This window comes from Coturnix japonica, chromosome 2, assembly GCF_054131305.1.
Source record: "Coturnix japonica strain WE chromosome 2, WE-NBRP24, whole genome shotgun sequence".
NCBI lineage: Eukaryota > Metazoa > Chordata > Aves > Galliformes > Phasianidae > Coturnix > Coturnix japonica.
This window is the reverse complement of record NC_140664.1, coordinates 5,417,158-5,429,266: the sequence shown is the minus strand read 5'-3', so window position 1 is coordinate 5,429,266 and position 12,109 is coordinate 5,417,158. Positions and strand designations below refer to the sequence as shown.

The 12,109-nt window shown below is 36.1% G+C and overlaps 1 long non-coding RNA gene across 1 annotated transcript; it reads left to right on the top strand.

Annotated features, from left to right (window-relative positions):
* Positions 1–336: 336 nt before the first annotated feature.
* On the top strand, positions 337–10,758 carry LOC107310582 (uncharacterized). Its single transcript, XR_004306296.2, has 5 exons — positions 337–489; positions 788–856; positions 5,681–5,830; positions 6,826–6,931; positions 10,360–10,758. It is a non-coding gene; the product is annotated as an uncharacterized LOC107310582 (long non-coding RNA).
* Positions 10,759–12,109: the final 1,351 nt, after the last annotated feature.

Here is a 12,109-nt window from a genome sequence, read left to right as displayed (position 1 = left end):
TCTACTTTTTATCACTGATATGTTGTTTCCCTCCTTTGTGCCTGGTGACCAGACAAAAATGAATTCAGCACCTCCAGCTCATATTTTACAATTAGAAAATGAAAACAAAGACAAATGTTAAATATATAAATGTAGTATACTTCAGATATTACAGTGTCTGTAGGCTGTGCAGCTTTGACAAGAAAAGAGTACTTTAAAATGCAGAAGAAAGATAAAGTCTGTGAATGCACAGTTACAAAGGTTAGTTAATGGCTAACAGTGTAACAGCTGTTTACGAGAGTAGACAGTGATAGAAAAAGGGGGAATGGTTTTAAACTTAGACAGTGGAGGTTTAGGTATTAGGAGGAAGTTCCTCACACAGTGTGGTGACACACTGGAACAGATTGCCCAAGGAGGCTGTAGATGCTCCATCCCTGGAGGCACTCAAGGCCAGGATGGATGTAGCTCTGGGCAGCCTGGTCTGGTGGTTGGTGATACTGCACAGAGCAAGTGAGTTGTAACTGGATGATCATTGTGGTCCTTTTCAACCCAAGCGATTCTGTGATTCTGTGATCTGAGCTGATTTTAAGCAATTAATTCCTTTTTGAGAATTTTCTTGGCTTAATCTAAGAAATTAAATTTTAAAAGCCTTTGTAAATCATTGTGTTTTGTTGTGTTGTTTTGGTTTTTTTTCCCCTTTGTGTTTGTTTTTATTTGCATGCTTATTATTTTTTTTTCTTCACCACACTGATTTTTACCTAATACAGCTGTGCCTTTAAATATGTAATTACTTTCACTACTGCTGCAGAGATTTCCTCTGGGGAAAAGTATCAGAAGAACAGTTATCTGCACCTCGGATGAAGTGGAAAATTTAGTTGTAAGTGGCATTTACTGCTCTCTTCAGTAGCAATAATCCAGCCATTGAAATGTTACTAAGATTGCTTCTTTTGACCCTTTTTAACAAGATCACAGCTTTCAGCATTTCAAGTACCCTTATCAACCAGACCCAGCAGTGGCTTCAGGAAAGGCATTACTGGATCCAGGAAGCTTTAAGGTGTCAGAGAGAGTCAATCAGCCCTACTACTAAGCAATTCTTATAAAAAAATCCCTTGCTCTTAACTTTGTGCAATTGTTCCTTTCCTCACTGACACAGGGCTGTAAGGTTGGTTAAAGAAAGAACCTTGTGGGTAATGTACAAGATTTTTCTCTACATAAATAACTTTTATGAAAGCTCAGCTTATTAAGGCAGCTACTGAAGTGTGTGCACTGGATGTTACATGATTGATTGGAAAGCCTTCCAGGATGTGGTCAGCAAAATATTAGGCAACCTTTAAGGCGGTCAGTGTACTAATCAACATGTCCCATCAGCACGATCTTTATAAGTTTTGTATTTTGGCACCAATGTTATAGAAAATTTCCACTCTCTTCTAATCTTAATTGCAGCATGTCCCTACATTCAATGAAGTGTAGGTTGATATTGATATCTATGACAGCACGCTAAGGCACTTCACGATAGATGATTTTGACATCAGAATCTAGGTATTGAAGAAGTAGTAGGCATTTAAAAGAATCATTTCTTTGGAATAATTGGGCAGCACATTCAAAGTTCAAAAATCAAATGGATGAAAAAAAAAGTAAAAAAGCAGAAATAAGAATGTAAGAGGTGTACTGTCCTGGTTTAAACTAAAAATCCACCTGTGTCCGTGACAGGGGCCGTGGGCCCCACAGGGGCCCTAGGCCGAAAGGACAAAAAGTTAATTAGGAAAAGAAAACAGCGGCAACGATCTAAGGAGGCACACTTATTTACTAAATTACTATATTGAAATACAGGATAACACAATATAATACAATATAATTGAAAATTGAGCTAACAAATCAAGCAAAATAGGAGAGAGAATGAGTCCCGAAACTGAGAGGCCTACTGTAAATCTAGGCAAAACGGTGAAGGCTCCCACACACTCCCCTGAACACCAGAACTCGAAAGACGTCAGTCTAGCCTGGGAGCGAGTTAATATAGTGTCCAGGTCCCGTGACCCATCGTGTTGTTCTCTGGGAGATGTAGTCTTCTTCTGTAAGTTGCAGATTCAATAAAATTATTCATGCTTTATATTATGTTATGATGTGGAATACTGATAGCAAAATTACAAAATTATTAAACCATGACATGTACATAAGGGAAGCATTTGAAGTTGACTGCAAATTCATTTGTAATGAGAAAGAAAATCGATAGATGTTTTTCAGATGGCTGAAATGCTCGTTCCTTTGTAATATTTGTTTTCAATTCTGTATCTTAAAATGCAAATTATTTGTTTTTCTTTTTAAAAAGCCATATAGAAATGAAAATTCAGTATTTTATTTTGCATCCATCAAGGAAGAAATATTTCTATTATTCAAATAAGCTGTCTAAAATAAAGCATACTTTGAAATACTGAGATTAATTTGAATTTTAAAATTTCAAATTAAATAAATAAATAAATAAATAAGAATTTTTAGAAAATATTCTACTAGCCTATGAATATTTTCCCAGTACTCAAAATTTTCTTGTCATTCCATGAGTGGAATTTGTACACAGCAGTGGTGTACTTTTTCCACATCTTTATTATGGAATACATTTTGAACATATCCAGTTAAGTGGGAATAACATTTGTATATCCATTGCAGTTTGGATTCAGTTTTTCATCATCAACACTATTGTCTAGTGAACCTGGTATTGCAAAACTGAAGGCTGGAACTGCATATCCCTTCCTATTTTCCTGAATCTATATGGAGACTTTTAGAGTGCTCGATACTGCAGTATTCAAGGGATTTATTTACACATCCAGTGATGATCAATATCTTTTCAATATGCCTGGAATGGCTTAATGAGTGTCCTAAAACCTTATGCAAAATGAAAAATTGATTGGATGTGATTCTCATTTGAGCCCACCTATGAACTCATTGTTTTTTGTTTTTGGTTTTTTTTTTTGGTTTTTTTTTTTTTTTTGGATGTCAATTTTGAGAAGTGTTTCTATCACAGTTTTCTACTCTGAAAAATCTGTGATAAAATTAAAAGCCCACCAGAGTCAATAAAAAGCTTAGATATACTTCTGGCATTGAGAAATTTCAGCAAGTTTGCACATTTTGAAAAAAGTAGTTCAAAACACTCTGAATATTAGATGAGTTCACAGAGACATTTAAAGCAAAAGAAGGGAAAGGAAGACACTTCAGGCTCACATTCAGTAAGGATTAATTAATTTTCCCAGAAAAAGGAATTTAGTGATGTCTATGCAGGCTCCCCTTTTTAATTCCATAGGAAATGTGTTCCTTTCAACTAGCACTCTTAAAAGAAAGGAAAAAAAAATAAAAAAAATAAAAAAATTCGGAGTTTTTCCTAAAATTTAACTTCCAAATAGCTGAGTCTATTCAAATAAGTTATTTTTCCTTTCTATCTTTTGAGTTCTTTTTTTCTCTCTAGGGCAAATCAAACTCACCTGTGAGAGTAGGCAGCAGCAGATATAGCTGAGTCAAACCAAAAAAAGGTAGCAGTCACAATCCAGTAATAAAGAAGGAATTGCTTATTCCTTTCTGAGGATCAGGGCTTATTAAGCACTCCACTTTTTTTTTTTTTTTTTTTTCTTTTTCAGTAAGTAGTTCAATTTATACTTGACTATTTAAAGACATGAGTAGGTAGTATGAGAGAAATACCTGAACGTATTCTGTGATCAAATAATCTGTGCTGGATACTGGGTTTCAAAATCCCTTCTTTAAATCCCCCACCATCCATTGTGGGGGAGGCCAGAACTAGGTTATCTTTACATTCCTTTCCAACCCAAGATATTCTATGACTGCTTCCTGTGGCTAGAAAAGTGGCAAAGTGATTTGGGAACATCTTGGTTTATACAACCTTGAAAGCTTTATTAAGTGTTTCACTAGATTTAACACCTAGCCAGGAGATTATCTTTCACTTGAGATAAAAAGCCTGGTGAACAATAGCTCTCTAGTAGCAATAGGTTCATCAGCTCTGAACTCCCATGGACAGATGGAGAGCATGATACGTGGTCCAGTCTTTTCTGCAAAGACCAGATGTTGCCTGCACTTCATTTTCATTGGAATTTGATGGAAGTTCAAAGCCAGTTCTCTTTATAAATACAGGAACCCTTGTACAATCTCACCTTACTTTCACCAGATCAATTTAAACCAAGATCGCTAGGTTTCACTGCTCTCAGAATGACTGCTCAGGCCTCTTTTTTTTTGGATTTAAATATGTGCACAATCTCCATTTTAGATTCAGAAGGGTTTAGATTTAGAAGGGTTTCTTCCTTGGTAATTTGTTCTTTTTCTGAACTTTTGAAATTTTATTGAATACCATTCAGTTTAGGGTTTAGACAAGTGGAGGGTGTCCTGGCCAAGGTCTAACCAAGGATATAACTAGAAACATCTCTGAAATTAGTGTTTCATAGCAACATTTACAACCCATACACTGTAGGGAAGTTTCCCATCAATAATAACAATTGGCAGAGAAAGTGTTATGAAAATGTAGTTCTTGTTTTGTTGCTAAGTATATGTCAGCCTAGATTAACCTTAAGACTTGAAATGTTGTGAGGTAAGCGTGTGTCTTAATATCTGATCTAAGGACAGTGTTTTTCCAAAGTATTTTCCTGCAGGAAAAGTACTTTGTTACAAGAAAGAAAGAAAATAAATCAAATTTGACATTGAGAAGATCCCAGAATGCTTGCACTGTGTCACAGAAAGGAAAAAGTCTTCCCACAGCTTCTGTCTAAAACCTAATTGATCAAAGAACCCTATGCCAGTCTGCTTTCATTGTACTGTTTCGTGGACTTTGAGGCCAGTAGAAAAGGAAATGTGAGACCAAGGGAGAAACAAAGAAAAATCTCTCTTGACATTCACTTGTGTGTATCACTTTGAAAGAATTACTTATTTGATTTTAGTAAGTTATTTTACTTACTAAAGTGAGACGATTTAATATAAACAAGAATGTTCTGAGGGCAAATGTATTGCAAGATAGATCCTCAGCAAGTATAAATTAGTATAATTCAGTGGAATTCATAGCCTGACCTCAGGGTTCCCCAGATGAGCATCAAGTCTATTGCATGTTGTGTTTCTTAGTGTGCTAAGTATTAAAGTTAAGCTATTCTAATAAGCTTTATTTATTCATGTTTTTCTTAAATGACAGTTGATTGCTTGTTAATAGACTCAACAACTTCAATTAATTTCTTACAAAGTCTTTTCATACTGCACCAGACCAAAATCCTTTAACCTTTCTCTACACCACACCAAAAAGTATATTTTTCTTGCTGCTCTGCTTCTTACTACCTCAAGGGCAGTTATGTTCTTGCTGAGGTATTACAACAAAAGCTGCAGAAAGCACTCTGGTTGAGGTGTAACAAGTGCATTCCACAGCAATTATGCCACCTCCTAGTAGTTATATTACTCTCACATAGCATGCTAAGATGGCATTTTCTTAATTTTCTCTTTAGGAGCCATGTATTTCATATCACATTTAAAAGTGTTTCAACATTTCCACATTCTTTGCTTATGTATTCCACCAATTTAAAGCAATTTTAATTCAGAGGACTTTTTCATATCTGCATGTGTGATTCACTATTTACCTACTTAACTTTTCTGATAGCACTGTGATTAATTATTTGAATTTTGTAGCATTCAGAAGACAGGTAGATATGTGCTATTATGTTTTGCAAAGCGACAGGCAAGACATGTTCCCAGAAAGGGAGGAAAATAATCAGGGAAGATATTTAAGCCTGTCTGAACACAACATCAAGACCTGGATAATCACCAGTGAATAACCACCAATCTCAACAGAGAAATTAAACCACTGATCACTCATTCCACAGTAAGTCTGTGCCTTATATTATAATTGCTTAGTGTACAGCATAGGTTATGTTTCTATTCATGAAAATGATTGGGCCATGAACAACTGCATGAAGTTCAACAAAAGATAATGCCAGACTGTGTACCTGAGATGGAGTAATGTTGGATACAGGTAGGGAAAGGGAAACAAATGGCAATACAGCAGCTCTGTAGAAAGAGATAAGAGGGCGTTGATTGAAAGCAGGCTCAACATGAGCCAGTGGTATGTCTTGGCAGCCAAGAGGGTGAACCATATTTGGGATGCCATACAGCATAGCCAGATGGTCAAAACAGCATTTGCATTGGTGCAGCCTCTCTTTGACTATTGTATGCAATTCTGGGCCCTACAAAATGAAAAGGATGTTAAGGTACTTGAAAGCATTCGGAGGATGGCAACCAACTTGAAGAAGGGCACATAGCAGGGGGGTGGAAACTGAATGATCATTGTTGTTCCTTTCAACCCAGGCCATTCTATGATTCTATGATTTCAGCAAAGCTGTGTTCTTCAACCCTCACCCCACTCATTCTGGCAGTTGGCGATTATTTAATATATTTACTTTCTCATTTTATCTTCCATCTCTGATTCCATTTTTAAGAGAATTAATATTTAATCATTGTTTGCTTTTCTATAGAATTAGATAACTTTATTTATTCAGGATTCTGTTATTCAAAGTTCATCACATTTTCCTTTTCTAATTTATGAATTTGTTATTTTTACTTTCTTCTAGATCAAGCCCAATTCACAAATTATTGGATAATGTGTAATTTGTAAACACTTTTGTCTGTTTTTTATATTCCTGTTTACATCCTGGTCTAAATTACACTGTCCTGTGATTCATGCTGTCTTTTTTGACAATTAAGATATTATAAAATAAATGCATTATTTACATGACAATAACTTGTAACTAGTTCTCCCCAGAAATAAGGTTGCCCCCAGCATTTGCACCATGAAGATTAACCTTGACTTCTCTTACCAAGGAGCTTTCAGATCCAAGGATGAAGAATGTGACATAAGAATTTAAGAAAACAACTGGACAAAAGGTTTAATGGATTCTGTGATTCTATGGATATGTTTTCAATTTAGGTATGTTAACTTTAGGTTATTAAAACACAAATTGGTGATAAAAACAGTAATTGTATGTAGGTTCAAGTAAGCTGTGCCTAAAACACCCTGCAAATATAACCACTGGGATATATCATGGGATTATTCCAATAAGCACCTGTTTGTTACAGGCACAAAGAGAAAGACTGTCTGTACTATTCTGCTTTTCAGCATAGCACCCAGGTTGACTACGAAAGTTCTCTATTGCTGTGCCTCCCTACCAGACAAAATGGTTGAGGTCTAACTACAACAGGAAGAATTTTCCTGACTGTCCATAATATCAACCACTTCCTGGAAAGCAACATCACTTTATATAAATTATCATCAAAGCATTTATTGATGGATCAGTGGCAACTGAGAGATCTCATGGAGATGCAGGTAATCAGAATGCCATTATGAATGTACCACTGCCATGTTTTGTTACTATTATTGGCATGAAAATAACTGGCAGATTTTTCTAAATTATCTGTAATTAACTTCTACTACCATCAAAATTAATATGTTGTCACTTCCAACATATAGTTTTCATCTCATTTCCAGTTCATCTGCCATATGTTTTCTCAAAGTCTCACACAAAGTTCCATGCTCTTTAGTGAGCTTCTCATAACTTGCTGTGTTGTCTCAATGCACTGTCAGGATATGGAAGGGATACAGTTTGGTGCTGTGATCTTTCTTGTACTGCTATGCCCATTCTTACCTCCATCTCACTTTGTAAAGTTGAACATTCATGAGAAAACTTTAATCTCACCTAGGCTAAACTGATACCAGGTACCTCAGCTCCTAAAGAACAATCATGGCTGAGTATCTGTCCCTCCAGGTAGTGATACTATTGTCCATACCTACATTTCAAAGCATATTAAATGCACATTTTATTAAATCTAACTAGTATATTGATGACCTGTGTAAGACTTGATTACAATATTTGTCCCCCTTTCTGTACTGCTGGCACAGTTCCATCTGTTTTGCAGTATCATGCAAAACAATGCTTTTTGATATGGCACGTGGGCATTGTAACATCCTAGGAAGACACAGAGCATGACAGTTTATTTGGAGTGCTGGGCAAATACAGTGAAACCAGAGGAGAGGTAGTAGAAATCCTTATTATGTGTAGGGATCTTGGACAAGCATGTTCCGAACATCTGTGGAGTTTGGAATAGATATGAAGTTTTTGAGCATTAACTATACATGGATTCATTGCTGTATTTGAGCCTCAGTCCTAATTATACTTGTACATTTTGAAGGCAGGCAGCTTACAAAAAGATATTAAACTAATCCTAATCCTTTTCCCTCTCTACCTACCCTTACCCACTCTTCTTATGAGGGGTGGGGATTTTCACAGTTATGCAGTAAAGTACCCTTAGAAAGACAGTAACTCTAAGTTATGCTACCCCATCATGTCCCATGCCTGGAGGACTTCAAGGCCATGCTGGATGGGACTCTAGGCAGCCTACCTATTGGGTGGCAACTGTGCCTGATATTCAGATGGAGAACAGTGAGGAAAAGTGTCCATCAGGGGTTCAGTACAGAAACTGACACTCTTTAATACCTTCATCATTGACATCAAAAGTAGGACTGAGTGTATCCTCATGTGTTGAGGTTCATTGCTGGGGCACAAGACCTGACTAGATTATCATTACAGATCCCTTCCAACTCAAATGATTCAATGATTCTATTATACTGGGGTCAGAACTAGATGATTTTTAAGGTTTCTTCCAACTCAAGACATTCTGTGATTCTATGATCATGTATTTGGCACTGTGTTTTCATTTGTACTTCCAAGGGACTAAATTTTCTGAACAATCATTCTAAGATACAATGGAGAAAAACCTTCTTTCTTGTGATCTGATGACACTCCGCTGTGCCATCATTGCATCAAACAGCCTTTTTATTACCTGGAGAAGAATGCAACAGCTGAGTATGAGTGAGCTGACTGCATGTGAATCCAAATGCGGATCATGGGATAACGCGGATCATGGGATAACGGTAATCAGCTTGCAGCTGGCAGCTGCCGGTGATGTTATGCACAACCTGGGTTTGCAACGCTGCAGCTGGGCAGCTCAATTCTTCCTAAAGCCTTACTGAGTTGAGAAAAACCTAATTACTCTGTCCTTCAGACAAGTTACACTTTAAAATGTCTCTGTTGCCTGAATAGCATGTCTGACAAAAGAATGAAGATGAAAAAAACTCCCACATGGATTCCATGCTCACAAAGGTTACCAAACAGCAAAGAGGAAGATAGTTTTGTTTGCCTGCAGAGCTGCTTTTCTGACTTACTACTCCAGTTCTGTTACATCACTGAAATCAGTCCTAAGTCCAAATCCTCAACCCAACAAATGTATACAGAGAATATTTGGTTTGCCAGTAAAATCCCAAACTCTGTTGTTTGCCATTGCTCTGGCATAAAATGTCTGAAAACAGTTGAGCCACCCAAGACTGACCTGCTCTAGACTACTTTATTGTTTCTGTGCTGTGAACCCTGTTGTCTATAGGGAAGCTTTGGTGGCCACTGCTTCTATTCAACTCGTGATGGTTAAGCATAAGATTTTCCAACAGAATGCTTTCTTTTATGGAACAGGTTTCTACAGGAGTTCAGGCAAGGACCTCACTGTCAAGTGCCAAAGCAGTCTTCCCAGAATTTTCACTTACCTCTCACAACTGCTTGCAGCAGTGAGTAGCAGCCATCCAAATGCTGTCAGTCAAAGAATGAAAGTGTAAACAGTTATTCAACATGTTTAGATATACATGGGGCAGTAGAATCTGTTTTGCTCGATTAGATTAATGGATCCTCAAGTCCACTTACTTTCTCATCTAAATTGGAATGATACACCTCAGCTGTCTAAACTGGGTGGTTTCATTACACTGGGTTAAAAATAAAAATAAAACAAATTATAATACAAAAAAAACACAAAAAACAAAAACCACAAAAACTACTCTTTTATGTTTTTAACTTATTAATAGAAAAATTAGGAAAAAATAGAGTGTTGGTTTGGATTTCCTCTGCTATTGGGATAGCATATATTGAGATATAGTAGATAGTGGGAAATAGCAAAAAAATAAAAATAAAATAAAATAAAAATCCCAACTTCCACCCTAAAATAAAATCACCAGATATGTATCTGAAGATATCTGGGAAGGAATTGTTTAAAGTTGGATTTGACAGACAACAGACTGTTCAGGAATCTCTAGAGGAATCTTATAAATATGAGTAGGAATCAGTGTCATATTAAGAACTTAAATTCTGATTTCTGCTATCTATATGTAGGCAAGAGTATGTGCCCCAATTATAGCCAGGGAAAATAAACGAATTGACATTTTTGCTGATGTCCAGGTACTGATGGTTATTTAAACTTTCCTATGGTGTCCATTTTTTATTTGTTTATTTAGTAGATACATGTATTTTCTTCTCATAGAAAGCCTGCTTTCTACAAGGGGTTCTACTTGTGCAGTCTCAGATGACCTCCAGAGGTCCCTTCCAACCTCAGTCATTCTGTGTTTCTGTGACTCTGCAAAGTGATGCTAGACACCTGTGTGTGGACAGCAGATTCCAATGTATACAGCAAAACTCATAGCTATCAAAGCTCAGTAAGAATAGATTATCCCACAAGAAAATAGTAGATTAAAGCAATGTTATCTTCATTTTTCACTTCAGCAGAATGTGTCAACTCCTTGGATATAAGGCAATCCAGAAACGTCTAAAAATCACAACCTGACCAATCAACTGAACAAACAAAAAATAATACAGAAAAGCTGTGATTCTTTCAGTCTGCAATTCCTAATCAGGAGCATCCCAGACTTGGCTATGTATTGCACTGAACATTGTATTATGTTAATGTATTAATGATATGTAAATATTTTCAGAATAAAGTACAGTCATGTAAATTTGTTGGCTCTGAACTTACTTTATTCTGACAGAGAAGTGTATTTGATCTGGGCACAAAGCAAATTAACATTTTCAGAACTGATTAGTATGTGTGAACATCAGGCAAAGGTGACAAATCAGTTTGGTAGACTTCCATTATTTTAGGTTGAAAAGTCAGTCATTTGGGTGATTTGAGAGTCATGATCCAAAGCACACTGCAGTCTGTGAGAATTCTGCCAGTAACTGAAAGGGAATTTAGGTCATACCCTTGGACTCAGTAGTTATTACACAGAAGAAAACCACAGAAGATAGCATTTCTGTTGGTAGATGCACTGAATTATCAGCTGGAACAGACTAAGTGTTATGAGGTTGTTTGATTGCCACTTTTGTATAACACTCAATATAGGACTGTTTCCTCTTGTATAACAAATCTCTGGTACTTTATTTTAATTGTTTATTTCTTAATTTCAGAATTACAGTAATTAATAGGGTCTAATGAATATAGTCAACTACTTATATGTAACCAATGAGAAAAAAAAAATGTAGTCAAGAGCACCATTAGCCATTGACTAACTTATATCACTTTGAATGAATTTAGTAGTTATATCAGTTGTAATTTGGAATTACTCAAAAGAATATGGATGTTTCATGAAACCTGAAGACATGGTCTCAAAAATATACCTGGTGGTATTTCTCAAGTCATCATCATCAGAATAGTGAGATTATTCTGAAATATATGTGTGCTGGAAGTTTATTCTAAATTGCGGTAGGTACAAAATGCTGTAGGCAAAACTGATCTAAGAAGTGTAGTATTTACATTACTTCTGTTGTCATGCTGTAGCTCTTCAGTAATCACTCTTTTACTGTTAGTCATTTATAGTAGTTCATTTAAAAAAAAAAAAAAGAAAAGAAAAAGAAAAAAGAAAGAAGAAAAAAGAAAAAAAGAAAAAAAGAAAAAAAGAAAAAGTGATAATGGGGTCATCTGGGGAGCAGATGGAATTTCAGGTGTTTGCAGTTTGCTTTTCGTTCTCCCTTACTTGCCTGGTGTGTTAGTAATATGCTGTAAATTGCTTTAATCTCACTATATTGAACTTTGTTTTCCATGACAGTGACTGGTGAGTACTCTCCCTGTCCGTAGCTTAAACTGTGAGCTTTTTTTTTTTGTTGTTGTTGTTTTATTTTATCCTCCTACTCCTTGGAGTAAGAGAGCTTTTGGATTTTATGTAGCCATTGGTGTGAAACTGCTGCAAAGGAATAACAGTCTAAGAGCAAGATAAGCCTTGAAAATAATGTAATAACAT